The 18,117-nt window shown below is 37.8% G+C and overlaps 1 protein-coding gene across 8 annotated transcripts in view; it reads left to right on the top strand.

Moving 5' to 3' along the window:
• Window positions 1-102: 102 nt before the first annotated feature.
• Window positions 103-18,117, top strand: part of LOC126210336 (speckle-type POZ protein-like) — a 103,083-nt gene continuing 85,068 nt past the window's right edge. For 2 of the 8 annotated variants that reach the window (XM_049939552.1, XM_049939553.1), the window contains exons 1-2: window positions 1,478-1,743; window positions 3,076-3,236. The gene's annotated coding sequence lies outside the window, so the exon portion shown is untranslated. Of the gene's footprint in view, window positions 270-1,313; window positions 1,334-1,475; window positions 1,744-1,784; window positions 1,804-3,075; window positions 3,237-18,117 lie in introns of those variants that run through there. The other 6 variants (XM_049939548.1, XM_049939550.1, XM_049939547.1 and 3 more) reach the window with 6 other exon arrangements.

Raw genomic sequence — 18,117 nt, 5'->3', positions numbered from 1 at the left:
AAGCACAAAAGCTGCTAGAACTTTTAATTTTGTGTCCCTGGTTTAATTTTATGTATCAATTGTCTATCACGATGTACGAGTGTTTCGTCTTCTGCCTTCACTTTTTCCGGTATAGACACTAGTACGTGGAGGGTGTAGTTGTGACAGCTGACATTGAGTATACATTATATGCGTTGTATATATATATGCTGGAGTGGCTTACAACGTTCAGAAACGTAGCGATTCATGTAATACTATGTGGATGGATCTTCTGAATATTTAGAATCAAGGTAAATGAACGTATACGTATTTCTTATTTGTATCCAGTGACGTGACTACACTCATTATTCAAAAAGTCTCTCTATTTAAGTTACTATTTGTATTGTTAGTACTGTAGTGCTCCGCGAGTTTGTGTTCCAAGGTTCTAAGCAACTGCGAGAGAGAAAAAAATCAGAAGGTAGTGCAATGTTTTTTACCGCACAGGCTGCACTGATTGTTTCAATGCCAAAAGTGTCCGCAACTCGATATGGTTGTGATTTATATTTCACGTATCATTGTTTTCATTAACAAGTACCCGGATTAATTATTCATAGTTAATTGAAGTATTTTGTAAATATAAACATGAGAAATTATATTTTGTGGACGCTACATATGATATAAATGTTGTCATAGAACGTCGATTCATGAATGCACTTTCTAAAGGCGGTCACTTCCAAATGTAATACTTATTTGAAGCAAGGAATATCAAATCAAATTGTGGCTGCTGTAATACAGCGCAAAGAGTAGAAGAAAAATTACATTCAGAAAACACATACCGGTTGTTAACTTTGTGATCGTGTCTCATATTGCGTAATTCATTTAAATATACGTGCAATTACTGTTATTAACAATTAATTATCTGCTTATACAGACAACACTTAGATAGCTACATTGTCACAGCCAATGAGATTGGTGAGAGCGACAACAATCAGAAGCAGAACAATCAACACGAAGTGTTCCGAATGGTATCCACTTAACGACTTTTGAGGTCGGGTTAAACTTACACTTACTGTAACTAGCCTATATAGAGCTCGTAACATACTAATTTATTAAGGTTTCCAATTAATTATAATGTCAGTATTGGCTCTTGAGCTAAAAAGTTTGGCGACTGATGAACACAGATGCAATCAAGTTCGGTGTGGCTGCGGTCGGCAACGTCCCTTCTCAGAAAAGCAGGAAGGGGATTGCCATAAGTAGCATTTGGTTTGATACTTTGGAGGAACCTGACTGAAACGATATTCGTTATAATTTATTTATGCGACAATACGCCACCATCCCGTCAATCGTAGTAGTGCACAATTGTGTTTACGTACCGGTACGTCTGTTCGTGTGTACAGTCGTGTAGTCTATGACTTGCACTATATACTGAAATCCTCGAATTGATTAGCCACATTCATGTATTGTTATGTATTGCAACGATATCTTGCTCCGCTGTGTTACGACTAAACATTTAAACAGTATTTAGAGAAGAACGTAGAAACTGAAGTATACTGGTGCAGGTATCGAAAGCGGAAGTGTGTTAATGTCAATATTCGGATAACGATCACAGCTTGTGCGTGCTGGTGGCATCTAGCGGCAAGGTGTTAGGCGTTAGGTGGTTGTTTTGCTGCCCGGCGGAAAAGCGGACTGTAGTGCAAACTGGAGGTGTGGTTTTATGTTTTGATACCGGGAACGTAACGTTTTCATCGTTTTTGTTTTGTTGACTTGTGCACACACATACGTATTGTGAGCATTATCAATCACTGTGTAATTTGACGTTTGCATTTACGATAATGTGACAACTGGGTACACTGTTATTGAAAGAAGTATAATAATTTTAATCTGATTTGTTTTTGCGATCATGTTTTGCGAGATTTTTAGACGTCGACATGCGCGACTAAGAGTATTTTTATATTTTAATTACTAGAAGCAGATGCCAATTAAAGAGGCAACCAGTTATTGGTACCGATGTTTTTCTTTCTCAGCTTACGACTATTTCCGGCCAAACATTGCTCTGTTCTGTGCTACTGTGATCCAAAAAACGAAAATTCTGTTAAGGCTCGTTGTTTCTACGTGATAGATGTAGCTTCTCCTAAGTTTCTATTCGGTACTTAGATACATATTACAATGTAAAAATATTTTTGCCACATATTTCTGTATAAAAATGTTTTTAAAATGTGTGATAATATACAAGGGTACTTCAATCGTATATTTATAGTAAGTAAAATTGTTTATAAAGAAAGAATTGTCATCGAATTTTGACAGTGTAATAACAGGTGAAAGTTCTTTTGACTTTTGAGTGCAACTGTGGGCTGTGTATATTAGATTAATATCTGTCGTCGGGTTGTTGATATAGTGAATGGTAGCCCAATGAATATTTACTGCGACTGACATTGTAGGCTACAATATTTGGCCGGAATATACGCAGCTTAGGCATTTATCGTGTACAGTTTACTTTTTTTATTGGTTGTGTAATGGGGGGTGGGGGAAATGTGTGTGACAGTTGGTTTTAATTTTTATCGCAATCTATGTTTCAGATGAACGTGAAAATATAAATAAATGGGACAGTGGAATTTTTGACTGAAATCGGAAGTGTTATGTCCAGTTCATGTAACAGTATGCTTAAACGTCACCAGGGATCACAACCATTCTGAATCATTTCTATCTACTTACACAAGCAGTACATTTGCAAGTTTGAAATTTGTTTCCCAGTCAGAAATGTTAACTTTATTTTTATTAAGTAGGCTACTTGTCCAGAGTAAACCATCATGGTTCATATTTAATTATCTAGCCCTGTGTTTGAGGTTTTAGTGAATTTCAAGCTCCAGCATGTTGAAAACAATGAACATTACATGTTGATAGTGTTATGTACTGTAATACTTCTTATGAAGCTCACTTTGAAGCCAAAATTTGATATGCTAGTGTGTTTTGTGATAGATTTTTTTTCTTTGCTCTATGATTGTCTGCATTTTTTTATGTTGTTGATCATTTTTCCATCCACACAGTAGCAGCTGTTTTTGTATGATAGATATTTTGGACATAGAATACAGTAATCAGACTGTCTTTTGTACTTCCCAGGTTTTCATCTGGTTGTTGTTAAACACTTCAAGACATCAGAAGCCCTGCCATTCTGAAGTGATGCATTAGTATAATGGGCAGTGGGCATAGTGTATGAAGATTAAATTTGTTGTGCTGTTTCCAGTTTTACATTATCCGATAAGGTTGTCATCACATTGAAGGTAAGCTAAACGTTGCGAAAGTTTCAGATACAACATGTTTGAAAGTATATGTGGAGCATTGATTAAAATGGACATTTTAAAGCCAGAAATTTTTTTGCAAGCTAAATCTTAATAAGGCAGGGAGTAGAAATTTCCTAACTTAAGATTTGTAACACTGCATCACTTTTGTCGGTATACTAAATTCATATACGAACACTGTCATAGGCTGCGAAGTGAAAACTATGAACATAAATGTGTTTTCAAGGACGAAATAGCTGTATAGCAACAGAAAAAAACTTTTTGAGGTGTAGTCCAGCATTTACTTAGAATCTCCCAGGAAGGTTCAGAATGGCGCGTGCGCGCCCACACACACACACACACACACACACACACACACACACACACACACACACACACACTACTGCAAAGTTAGTTTAATACGAGATGCCAGCATGGAACAGTAGTGAAGTTGAAGTTGTTAGGTTATGGGTATCACATCCGCATCCAGCATTCTTAATGGAAATTTTTCAGATGAATACAGGAATGTATTGTTTGTCATCAATGTATTTCAGTTGGACTTTATGCTCACTCTCTGCTGCCCTAGACATTGATATATTAACTGGAATCGTTCTTCCAGGTATCCTCCAGATAATCATTTGGTGATTAAGGCTAGGGCCATTAACAGCAAGAACTTCATTCAACTGCACAAAGCTTTCACGAAGCTTATACGATGAAGTTTTGCGTAGTCATTGTGACGTGAGAAAATGGGCAAGATGTGCATGTGTTTCTAACTGCATCTTTCTTAGAATACCTGGCATAATCTGTATCACTTCAGGCAGGGGGTTACTTTCATAGTCTTGGATGTTACTGAATTTAGCATATGTTAAAATTCTTTAGTAAGTAAGAAACATGTATTTTTTTGTTTTCTCCAAAAAATTCCTGCCCAGAGATACAGGCTGCCAAAGATGATGCTGCGAACACGATTTTGAAGATACGAATTTCGGAAAAAAAAATTTTAAATGCTGTATCTCTGTGACAGTTTAGATCTTTTGCAGAGGTTTTTTAATTTTTTTTATTTTTTTATTTTTATTTGAAAGATAATTACTTCGTGATTACAATGGTATCCTCCGTTTGGATGTATGTCAGTTCTTTTACTGCACCTTTTAATTTTTTATAATTTACAGAACCTTTTTTTTTCCAAAAATGCCTGTCCAGTAAAGTTAGATTTTCTTTTTCTGTTGATTAGTACCATGTAGTACTATATTCTGTGTAAAGGAGAGCTGCCACTTTTAAGTTGACAGGTTTTATTTTTAAAAAATCATTTTGTTTAACTTTTAAGGGTAATGTAGGTCTTCACTGAAGTTGTTTCTTACTAATTTCTTCGTTACAATATTTGATTTTGGATCAAGAGTGGCATCCGATCCCATCGTCGGTTTGACCCGGACGTAAGAGTGTTGGGGGGTGTGTGTGTGTGACGTCACGACGGCACGGAGTTTAGTTTGAGTGCGTTGTGTTTGTAGATGTTATCTTGTTGCAGTTGGTGGCGTCCTCTGGTGGTCTGTGTATGGTCCGTGTCGTGTGGTGTACTGGGTTCATTTTGGTATCAGTGCTTGAAGTGTCCATTTATTGGTTGTGACTGTTAGAGAAGAATGGAAATTGGTTGCAGTGAGTTAAGAATTAAGTTTATGCTATTGAGATGTCGTTTGATGTTATTGGTTTGCTGTTTGTTGTGCGGTAAGTTGTTTAATTCAATTTGTGACTTCTTTTGTTAGGTATGGATATGACTGCTAAGTTTACTAGCGCACGTCTGTGGGCTGAAATGGGGGATGACATGTTGTCTGTCAGAAAGTTTCTGCAACTTTCTGGCTTATGGCGGAGATAGTGAAATATGGTGTATACAAGCAGAATATGCAGTTGGCAAGAGTTTGGGCGTCTCGGACCAGGGACACTTTTTTTTGGGGGGGGGGGGGGGGCGGTTGTTGTAGGTTGTGTGTGTGTGTGTGTGTGTGTGTGTGTGTGTGTGTGTGTGTGTGTGTGTGTGTGTGTGTGTGAGAGAGATGTTCGGTGGGGTTTGTATGTGTTATTAGGTTGGTGTTATTTACTGCATGTGTTAGTGGTTGTTTTGGTATCGGCACTTTTGGTTGATTTATGCGTCTTAGTGGAAGTACTCAATCTAAATTTTTTTCGTATCGTCAGTTGTATTTGAGCTATATAGGTCAAGGGAAGTGTCCGATTCCAAAGTGTCATCGTAGCTATGTGTTGGTATCGTGAGCTGCTGTTGACCTATATAGGTCAAGAGAAGTGTCTGATTCAAATTTTCGTTTTAGTTGCGGTGTGATTATAATTTTTGAAGTAGTTGGCTTTTATTTTGTGGTATCAGCAATTGTGGTTGCGCTATGTGGGTGAAAGTAAGTGACAGTGTCCTGTTGATATTGTAGGTGTAGTGGAATTTTGTGGTGTTTTCATGTTGTCGTTTTGTGTGGTTTGGGACTGTGGTGTGTGTGTGTGTGTGTGTGTGTGTGTGTGTGTGTGTGTGTGTGTGTGTTTGTGTTTGTGTTTGTATATGGTTTGTCCCCACTCAAAAACTCCCACTTTCACACGCTGGTCCCGTAAGTTTGATAATATCTTTGGAGGGAGATGTGTTTGTTGGCTTTATATGTACTTTCGTGTTTGTTATGTTTATATAATGACGTCATAGGCGCAATGTTGGAGACGTTGAGAATGGTTGTTTCCACCATACTGGTGACGTCATGGGTCAAACCAGACTGGTGGAATCAGACACTTTTGTAATCCCTTTATTTCTATTGTCTTTATTGCAGTTATTTCTTATCACTTTCATTGTTGCAGATATCTCCTACACTTTGTTGCAATCTCTTTGTCGTCATTGTTCATTGCAGGTTCTATTGTAGTTGTTCAGTGGTAATTTGTTTACTGAAGAGGCTTCTAAGAAATCTGAGACCATCCCGTAAGTTCTGTGTTTTCGTGAGGAATTTGCCAGGTGACACAGTTGCAGTGTGTTTTTTGAAAAGGACTGTTTGAAATACCTTTTAACTGGGCCACAGGAGAGTGAAGTGTGCTGACTATTTGCATATCGATAAAAGAGTGATGTATAAGACAAACAAAAAAACAGACTTTGTTCAGGTTGGGAATAAGTGTTCTCATTTGAAGACTCTTTCAAAGTGAAGATGTTTCCATCGACGACCTTTCGTGTTCTAAATGTCTTTGGGTCAGTCCAAATGAAGTGGTCCAATAAAAATTAAGTTTGTTTCTTGACTATTTTTAAATATTTTAATTTTTTATATGTGATTACCCTCTAATTGTTGTGTGTGTGATGGACAGTGGTGGCTTGCAGAGGTTAAAAGAATAAGTTTGGAAAACAATGATGTTTTTGTGCATTTTTACCAACCTGCTGGCCCAAGATCATCATTCAAGAAATCTACTGGTGACAAACTTTGGATGCCAATGAAAAATGTTAAGGGAACTTTCAGTGCTTGAACTTACCACAGCAACTGGGAGGTCTTATAGAATATCACAGAAGCTGTCTGAAGAAATAAGTGTTCTTAACATTAACCACCAGGCTTAGGGACAGTTGCATCTCGAAGGATGTAAATTGAAAATATTTATTTTAAGTACATCAAAATAATACAAATGTTAATTTTGGTGATGTTTCCACTTTTTGTATATAATTCAGTACCTTACTTCATTAATAATTGATCATATCCCACCAATATCACACATGACTGGGCAACAGCCATAAGATCAGTTGTAGTCTCAAATTTCCAAAATTAATAAATTAAGGAAACATATGTAAGTGTTCTTGCACTACATGAGGCTAGTAGTGTATGATATCTAACTACAGAAAAAATAGACCCTCATAAATCACTCCTTGTTCGTGATTTTTGGACCTAAAAAGTCGATTTTTGAAAATTTGGATAATAAACTTTGGAGGTCACTGTGACTGGTTATTTTTGAATTTAGGGTATTTTGTGTAATAGACAATGTTGTAGAGGGCACTTTTCTAAAGACAATCATGTCAATTGAAATGTTGTAACTTAACCCAGTGCCGAGATTTTCGTTATGTCTCCAGACTGGAAAATCGTCTCACATACAAATAAAAATGACCGCCATCCAGTAAAGGTGCAAGATAAATTATTTAAAAAAAAAACTGTTTTGAACGTCTCAAGTATAGGGCGATCACACATAAAAAAATTAAAATATTTAAAAATGGTCAAGTGACCATCACGGGACCACTTCATGTGGATTGACTCCTTGACAGAATAACAATGATAGCATCTGAACAAGGTGAAGCCTCCCATGGTGCAGATGATGCAGACATCAATAGAGGGAGAATTAAATACCCTGAATCAGTCAACTACAGAGGTTGGTGTTAGACCTGTTAAGAAACCATGGTCATTGGAGTCGAGTCATCTGGTCTATGCTTAAAGAAAGCACAGAGAAATTGCTAAAGCTATTGATGAGTATGCTACAGCAAAACTGATCACACTTTTCAAAGTAGAAATTTCATCTTCAGAAGAAAATGAACCAAGGCACTCTTGCACTTCTTCTTGTCAGGAATTTTTCACAAACATCAATTCAGCTGTTGAAAAATGTGACGTCTGTAAAAGGAGTCTTTGGAAGACCAGATCCCCATTATTGTCATCCTGTAGCAGCAGCTCAAGTTCAACTAGAGCAGTCAGTTTATCTGGAAGATAAATGGGACTTTTTGTCAGAGTGCCAACAAAAACCATTGAAGGTAAAAAAGTTGCGAACGTGAAGAGGTACATGACTCTCAGTATTAAAGAAACCTTTTTGCAGTTTATAAGAGCAATAATACAACTTCACATATTGGAAGATAAAAGTTCTATGCACTATGACCTAAGTGAGTAGCTCCCCCTCCCCCCCCCCCACCCCACCCCCCCAGCGATGTCTGTTTATGTGTGTACTGCACAAATTTTGAACTTTGTGTGGTAACTGTGAAGAAGTTAGCAGAGCACGTGACATGTGATACTTTTGTTGGGCATGTGAAGTCATTAGTAGCCTGTTACATAAAGTGAGAGACTTGTTTCAGGAATGTGGTGACTGCCCTGGAAAGGGAGGACTGTCCTTACAGACCCTTGGCCTGGAAGACATAGCAGGTAACTCTGCAGAAATTACATATGCGGGTTGGGAGGAAAATAAACTAATTAAGAAAACTGTTGCCTTTGACAGTTTCATTGAACTTGGTAAATGGTCAGTGAAAGCTGTAACACACAAGCATCTGAAAAAATTGCGTTCACTGTTATTTTTCTCAGAACCACTCTGTAATTCTTCCTTGAGAAATACAAGGGTATCATTAGAGTAATGACCAGGTTTCAATTTTTACAGGAGTGACATATTTTCAAAACAAGACCACAAGTGGTGCAGTTATAAGTGATGATGCATGACACGGCTCAGCACATGCTTTGCTAGCAATGTGCAAAATTCTTCAATTGCAAACAGGGGCAGAGAAGATCACCATTATATCTGATGGTGCTCCCAGTCATTACCAGCTGTTTGAATTGAGCAAGTCGCTTGTATCAATTGACTGGGTACATAGTACTACTGGTTACAGGAAGGGGCCTTGTGATGGTGTAGGTTGCCTGCTGAAGCACCATGTACAAAACAATATTTCCAGACCAAATACAGCTGCAATTCAGAATGCTGAAGATTTTACAAGAGTCGTGAAATCTTACACAACCACAGCCCTCATTCTTTTGTCCAAAGAGGAAATTGATGAATTCCGTGAGCAGAAAAAAGAATGGTCCTTACTGTGAAAGAAATTCAGAAGACTCATTTTTGGACTCAAAGTGATGGGCAAACTCAAATTGCACACACTTTAAAGAGCAAGAAAGAAGAAATTGTGTTTGTTCGGCCAACACGTCAGAAACAGCGGGATAATATTCAGATTTCCCTTATCTAAGCCACACCTGAAATTTGAGACTCGAAATTCAAGGGGAGAGAAAAGTTTTGGACCGCACCTCCACATTGAAACAAAGTTGGTCCATTATAACACGAGACACAATTTAGGTCGAATAGATGTAGATACTGCTACAGTAGTTTGGTTAGAGTCGTAAGCTTGGTCTTTATTTTTGTGAGAGTGTTATGTGATGATAAAACATGTTTTATCTATGGCAAAAATTTCAATCGTTTGTAAAACCTGTTCAACCTCAAAGCGGAAGCTGTTGTTCTGAGGGAATGTATAACTATATGGTACTGATCAACAGGAAAAAAATCAAAATTTTATGGTTTGGCATTTTAAAAAAAAATCATAAATTATAAAAAATTCAGAATGCTATAGTAAAAGAACTGTAGCAGATAAGTCCAAATGGAGGATTTCTTTGTAATCATAAAGCAATTAACTCCAACAAAATATTTAGAACTGTTCCAAAGACACAGCATTTTAAAATTTTCCCCAATATTCGCATCTTCAAAATGGTATGCGCAGTGTCATCTTTGGAGGGCTGTTTCTCGAAGCAGAAATTTTTTGGAGAAAACAAAAAAATGTTTGTTCCTTACTTAGTCCTTCATTTTAACATAATGCTAAGTTCAATAACACCCAAGACTATGAAGGTAAGATTTTTTCCTAGCCTGCCTGAATTGATATGGATTATGCCACCTAGTGATGTTCAAGCTAGAGGCTAATTGTTACATGAGAGCATAGTTTGTAATGTAGCCAACACACTTTCTGCTCTTGCCCCCTAAAATCCCTGAGCAACTGCAACTAAATTTAGGTTACATCTTGATTGGGTATAGTAATATTTGTATGTGAGTCATTAGCTATAGTTCATCAGTTGTAAACCTGCACTCTGCCTACTATTCTCTCCCCGGCTACTTCAAACTAGCTGTTGATACAAATCTGCTTTTCTATGTCACATCGAATTGACTAAATTACACAATGATGGATATTCTATGTTACAAGATTAGCCTTTATCACACATTGTTAAATTTAATATACTTAGGTTTTTATTGCCAACACAAAGCATATTGTGTGGCTCACCACATAGCAGGCAACCGTTCAGAACAATTTTCAGTGACACATGTAAAGTCACACAGTAGAGTCGAGGCACCAGTTATGACCGTCTTAAGGACAATTTAAGGTTTGTTATAGGAAAAAGTTTACAAATTTTTTCAAAAAATATCTATTGTTTCAAGGTATGTATATTATTTTTGGCCACATTTGAATATCTATAGTTAGTCATTTCCCAGCTTTTGGCCACTGCATAGTATAATAAATTTAATGTAACAGTATTATGAAAAGGAAAGTTGCTACCATATAGCGGAGATGCTGAGTTTCAGATAGGCACAACAAAAAACTCACAAATAAAGCTCTGGGCCAGTAAGGCCTTTGTCAAAAAAAAAAAAAAAAAACACACACACACACACACACACACACACACACACACACACACACTACTGCAGTCTCAGGCAACTGAAGCCACAGTGCAGTTGTGTGTGTGTGTGTCTGTGTGTGTGTGTTTTTTTTTTTTGATGAAGGCCTTACTGGCCGAAAACTTCATTTGTGACTGTTTTTGTTTTGCCTATCTGCAACCCAATATGTCCGCTGTACGGTGAGCAGCGACTGTCCTTTCCATAATTTTGCATTAAATTGTTATATTTTCATAATTTGTATTGCACATTTTACTGTATTACAAGGATGAGATGCTCAGGCAAGACTATTAGTTATGTTTATTTTGATATAACAGAAATATTTTAAATAAACAAACCAAATCTGTGTTATAGATGTTTTGCATAAATTTTTAAACTTGGCCAAAGCAGGACACAAATATGTCTTTACTTACGACCATGAGTGTGCTCATAACAAGAAACCAAGACTGAATGTGGATCTGTTCATGGCCATAGAAATTTATGTTTTTGGTTTGTTGCCATATTTAACTTGTAACAAATGGAACTATGATACTTAACCTTGCTTCACAACTCATTACGTGTCTTCTGGTGTTTCATTTAAATATGTAGAAAGTGAAAAACTGAGTATGGGTTATTTAAAGAAAGACTCTACGAAACTCAAATTCTTCAACACAGACCTTCCCACAAAATTATGACTCCAAGCAAAGAAATGCTTTCGTATCTAATTCAGAGGCACTTTTCATATTGTTTATAATAAGCTGTTGTAAGATTGGCTGGCATTCAAAAGAAGCTTAAAAATTCACTAATTACATCAAAGTATGGTAGTGGCCAAAACTGGAACCTTGTGCCTGGATATCACCAAAATATTGATCCCCATATTCTTTTCATCAGAATTAGAAGAAATTTTTCAAGAGTCAGATAACTAATTTATTATTATGAGTGACTGTCCTTTATATCGAAGAATTAAACCATTTTGAGAAACTTACTGGTGCACAAAATAAGTTGGTCGGAATGTGTGCAGGCAGCGCAGTAGGGGAGGCATCAGTGGTAGTGGTGGGAGGGGCTCTGTTGTGAACAACAAGAATGCTGTAGGGGAGGAGCAGTTTGATAGCTTGTAATGACTGATTTTAGGGGTCTCATAAATTACCTTTTGTACAGTTGTGTTCTTGTAACATATGACGTATGATAATTCTTACAAAATGCTCAAAGGTGTATCAATTCCTAATGGACCAAACTGCTGATGTCATCGGTCCCTAGACGTACACACTACTTAAACTAACTTATGCTAAGAACAGCACACACACCCATGCCTGAGGGAGGACTCAAACCTCCGGCAGAAGAGGCCACGCAATCCGTGATGTGGTGCCCCAAACTGCATCATTCTTACAATCTGGACAGTATATACCCATAACAACTAATGTGGGATGTACATAATTATTTATAAAATACATTACTTTTTACAATATGTAATGTTACCCAATACATAATAATTTGCAATATCAGTGTCTAGAAAGTACGATTTTATGAATTGACGTTATCTATGATTGATTTACACGATTAGTGTGATACAGCAATTGGATACAGTGCTAATTCACTTTCTCTTAATATGGTATATATATGAACATGTATCTTGTGTAACTTGTAAGCTTGAGCAAGCAGCACACTGGATTCAACATTGCATTCACAATGTCTACTACAGTGCTGTGGTGCACCGCATTGTTTCCTATGAGGTTGGCAACAAGTGGCAGCAATCCATACTAGCCCAAAGTCATCAGACTTCCACCAACTCTTCTTCTCCCAGAAAAGTACTGGATTATGTAGAGGATTGTACAGTGTCTCAAGTGATGTGGCTGATGGGGTAGTAGAATCTGTGCTGATGGGGTGATAGAATCTGTAGAAATTGAATAACTGATTATTCATATGATTTTGAAACGCATCCTTGTTGGTTTTTGAACACACTCTGTAAGTTGATATCTGAATGAATCATAAGTTGATTTTTGAATGCGTGCATATTGTACGTGATGTCTATCAGGGTAATCCTAGTTGCATCTAGAAATAGACTTTCCTGCAGGCAAAAGGGGACCGGGCTATACGAGCTGTGCGGAGTAAAGCCGAACGAGTGAACGTCAATCGCTGTCTGATGATAGTTTATTGGGTTTGCAAATGATCAGCGTTGTTATAATTACTAGGGAAATCCATAGATTCAGACTACCAGAGTGGAAATAAACGACTAACAGGTAAGAAAGATTACGCATTATCTTCTCGGTGTATCCAAGTAAATGAAATGTTGTCAGAAAATCTTTGGACAGATTGCTACACTAGTAAGGGCCAGTTGTACAGTCCCAGGGGTTTTCTTCCCTGAGTTTAGTTTTCTAAAGTGCCGGGAAATTCTTCGCCCGTGTATAAAAACATAACCATTAAAAAGATTGATAAGTTTTACAGTTCCGAGGGAATATACGCTGTCACTTAATAACACGGAAAAATTGTGTTTTCATCCGGGAGAAAATGTATTTTTAACCAGAAAATCTGGGAATTTTTTTTTCTTTGTCCACATATACACCCTGTATTTAGTTTAAGATTACCTTATTGATTGACATAAATGTAAGCTCACCAGACAAAAAGTTAGTCACCTGTAGAATCATTACAGGCATCATTTGATACCGTGTAATTCCACCCCTGGACTTGGTCATTGCCTGGATTCGGTTAGGGAAGTGAGTCAACAAGGTTGCACAGGCTTGTCACATCCAGGTTTAAGCCTTTTGTTCTGGATTTGATCATGCAATTCCATCAAATTGCTGGGGTGCTGATGTCAGCATTTCACCTGCTGTTCCAGTGTGTGCTGGTCCATGTTCGTGGTCACCTCGGTGATTAGAAAAACGTTCTTAAAACATTACAGACCCACTTGGGGCTTCCATCTGACCTGGCACTCAGGATGAAATGCTTCATTTGACCTTCAGTGCACTCAGTGACACGCGTCTTTTGAAATGTGATTTGTCAGACCACATTATGTTCCACCAGTCAGTTACTGATCATTTTTGATGATTTCTAACCCACTGAAGGCACAAAGCTTTATTCACCTGTGTGAGCAATGGCTTCCTGCATGGTGAAGGCCTCCAAATGTTCATTGTCTGCAGTTCCCGTGTAATGTCCCCTCGCTAACAGGTTGGAATTGACCTTCATTCACTGCTTGTAGTAATTCCTTTCAGGTTTGGAACTTATTGTGATTCACAAGCCGTGAAATGTGTCTGTGATTCATCTCGGGATCTCTTTTTGTGCAAAATTCTGACTTTTTTGTGGTAACGTGAGTTACACCAGTGCTTGTAGACATGTTGAATCCCTTTTGGCACTTTGTCATGTCCTTACATTTACACATGTTTATGTACAGTGTCCACTTGAAACACAAGTGGCTCACTGATCACTACTTCCTTATGCCGCGTAGAGGCAGAGTGCGTGGTTGAGCACATGATTCAATTGTTGAACTATCTGTAAAGGCTTAATAATCTGTACATGCACACAGAGGTGACATTTTAATTTTTTGTCCAGTGAACTTAATAAGGATTGTTCTGGCATAAACTAAGTAATTCAGAAGTAAAAGCGACAGCACACTAAATAGCAGAAGTGTTGTCGTCAAAAGGCACACACGAAAGAGAGAGAGAAAGAGAAGACTTTCTAGCTTTTGGGATAAATCCTTTAACGAGCTACGATACAAAGTGTGTGCACGAATTTTCTCTCTCTCTCTCTCTCTCTCTCTCTCTCTCTCTCTCTCTCTGGTCCTACATTGTGCCGGATGGAGACATGGACTCACAATGTCAGGATTATTACACTGCAGTTATTATTGTGAGTGGTCCCCTTTACTCCTAAATTATTTATTGACATTTTTAAATGTTCTGTTGCCTGCTAGCCAAAGTGCGCATTTTATGAAAAAGTAATTTTCCTGTGCGGGACTGTCAGTACTTATTTAATAAACGCTTCATTTCATTGGCAGTTAGCTAATTTCCTGCCCTTGAGCATTATCAGATGGCACAACAGGAAAAAAAACTTTCTCAACAGTTTGCAGTCGGCAAAATAGTGTGGAAACATCAAAATATAATGCAAAATATAATGGCGTGCCATATTCCTATAAGGTGTTTTAATATATAATCACTTATGTAATGTTCATTCAACCCACTTATCAATTTAGTCATTGCACCAGCATGAAGATCACACTACAGTAGGTCAGATATTTGAAACTTCCTGGCAGATTAAAACTGTGTGCCCGACCGCGACTTGAACTCGGGACCTTTGCCTTTCGCGGGCAAGCGCTCTACCATCTGAGCTACCGAAGCACGACTCACGCCCGGTACTCACAGCTTTACTTCTGCCAGTATCTCGTCTCCTATTCATCCCTTGAATCTAGATCTGCTCAATGTACAAGGAATATTAAAGTATCCCTACAAGACTATACACATTACTTGAGCTTTTACTCACACAAGTTTCCACTAAGAAGTAATGTTATACAGTATTTTATTAATCTGTAATTGTCAAAAGTACAATCTTAATTTGTGATGCAGTTTTTTTCTCTAGATACTCCATTACTGTATAGAATCAGTGTTCGAAGAAATGGTTTGCCAGTTACTCATACCAGATACAGAAATTCTCATCAGGGATTTTGTAATGTTACTCCATTCATCAGGAATATGTGACATTACCACAAGCTTTAAAAAATAGGGTGTGAATTTCAGCAGTGCCCAAGAAGGCAAAATTAGGCAATTGCCAGTGAAATAAAGTGTATGTGAAACAGTCTCGTTCTGGAAAATGAATTTGACCTCATTTAAAAAAAATCATTTTAGTTGACAGCTCAAACTTAGACCATTAATATAATTTACTTACTAAGGTTTTAAGCTCCCATTGTCTTATTTTTCATGTTTGCAAACTAAACTTGGTTTCCAAAAAATTGGTGCCTTGTGCTAAAATACAAAAATTTTCTTGTATTCATCAATTCAATCCAAACATGTTTTAACACCTTTATAGCACATTCTATGGTTCTCATTATTTGTTTCTTAACCCTCATTAAATTAGGTTGTGCAGCCTGCACTGCTGTTCTGTATTTTAGGGTTTTGACAGGATTATTTTTTGATATTGTGTGTTTTGTTGGATTGAATTAGGCACACTGTTCTCATTTCTTCTTTTGTCACTTCACTCTAACCTTGTAATGCAGGTGTTAAAACAAAGGATGCACAATGTGACAAAAATGTTAGATGCCATCAAAGCCATAAAATTCATTGGGAAAATTGTGGTGTCACCGCCAGACACCACACTTGCTAGGTGGTAGCTTAAATCGGCCGTGGTCCATTAGTACATGTCGGACCCGCGTGTCGCCACTGTCAGGATTGCAGACCGAGCGCCACCACAAGGCAGGTCTCGAGAGACGGACTAGCACTCGCCCCCAGTTGTACAGACGACATTGCTAGCGACTACACGTACGAAGCCTTTCTCTCATTTGCCGAGAGACAGTTAGAATAGCCTTCAGCTAAGTTAATGGCTACGACCTAGCAAGGCACCATTAACCATTTGTACCATTGCATGTACCTCAAGATAGAGTCTCACTTGTATCATCCAGAATGCTGTATACCAAAGGACAATATAAAAGTTAAGTGTTCTAGTAGCTACGTTCTTTTCTTTATCACATTCATTACGAATCCTGTTCCAGACTTAACGCCAGACGGTGTGAGTTGACGTGTGCCCTTTCGGCTACTTCACTGTGGACTGGCTGCCTTAACAGTCCACTACAAAAATCTGTACAGTCTAACCTTAAATTATTGCAAGTTAAGAAATAAAAGAGACCCACAGATGATGAGATGTATGTGTTGAAACATTTAAGGGTCATAAAGATAAGAAGAAAGAACCATTGTAGTTGACATCTGCTTCCATACTACCTAAACGATGCCAGAAGTCCTCACATTGTATATGGGTTGCAGCAAGAATGTCTGCTTAAATGCACATTTGCGCACTGTAATTCGTCTAATCTTGTCATTGCAGTTCATTTGGGAGCAATACGTGGGGACCTGTAGCATATTAGATTTTTCATTTGATAGTGGTTCTTGGAATTTATAAGCAGCCTTTCCTAGAATAGTTGATGTCTGTCTCAAACATTTGCCAGTTACGAATTCTCAGGATTTCTGCAACGCTCTCTCGTGCGTTAAATGGTGAAACTGAAGCAAGTTTATCAAGGGAGTGTGGTGTACCCGAAGAAACAGAGAGTGGGTGAAAGAAGAGAATAAACTTAGAAAATGTATAAATCAGTGGAAAGTGATGTGAGAATGGACACAAAAGGACTGAACTGGGAAATGACAGTGAGCTTGATGAATGCCTTTATGGGTGGTTCCTAATAAAGGAATGTGAAGGTGTCCCACTTTTCAGGCCAATTAATTAAAGCTTGAGCTTAAAGAAATCACTTTGCTTTACGCGGAAACAAAGATTTGTAGCTTCAGGTGGGTGTTTTTCAAGATGTCTCCATGGAATTCACCAAACGACCGTTGTGACAGTGAATCTGCTTCAGTTTCTTAAACTTCCACACAAGTAATGATAAATGAAAATTTAAATGATCGTAAAGTATAAATGTATTTACATTGAATTAACAGTCACAGGTTCTTAAACATCAGTTATGGATAAGCTTAATCTGATCGTTAGCTGTGTAATTGTGATGAAAAGGCACTTTATTATTGATTGCTTCCAACCAGAATTTCCAGTGCAAGAAAATCAAATTTTAAAATACTTAGTATTTGAAAGCCAAACAATGGAAAATCCAGATTGGAATATAACAATATTATGAAAAGAATCAGTGCTACTCACCATGTAGCGGAGATGCCGAGTCGCAGATAAGCACAACAAAGAGACTGTCTGAAAACGAGCTTTTGGTCACACACACACACACACACACACACACACACACACACACACACACACACACACGGCCACAGTCTCTGGCCACTGAAGCTGCTGGTGTCAGCAGCCAGTTTTCGTAATAATAATAATAATAATATTTGAAAGTGTGTTGATTATATGAATATTATTCCATTTGTTACTGAAGTTTAAAAACTGTGTTTAAAGTGCTGCTTATGGCTAATATATCTCAACTGAGAGGAAAGAGAAGTTGTTACTGCTGTTTGCCACCCTGCCCCCCATATTCCCCAACTCACCATTAATTTATGAGGATGACACTATCTTTTCTCCCCATACCTGGAACTATCTGGAACCCAACCCCCACCCCCCTCCCCTCTAGTTTGAGTTACTCCCCTGATATAAATTGGGTCACCATAACCTGAAACCTCTTAGCTCGAGATGTTTCAAGCATATAAACCTGTCATCATTGCAATTTACTTACGGTCATTCGAAGAATGCTTAGATGACGTGTGACATTTTCACCAATTCGTTACAAGAATAGTTTGTTCTCTCAGTGAGAAAGCACCTACGATCACTTAAGCAGAGAGAAGCGGCTCTACTAATCTTCGTTCATTGTCCAGATCATTCACCTGCTAAA

The sequence above is a fragment of the Schistocerca nitens genome, chromosome 10, assembly GCF_023898315.1.
Source record: "Schistocerca nitens isolate TAMUIC-IGC-003100 chromosome 10, iqSchNite1.1, whole genome shotgun sequence".
NCBI lineage: Eukaryota > Metazoa > Arthropoda > Insecta > Orthoptera > Acrididae > Schistocerca > Schistocerca nitens.
This window is presented reverse-complemented; position numbering and strand designations above follow the sequence as displayed.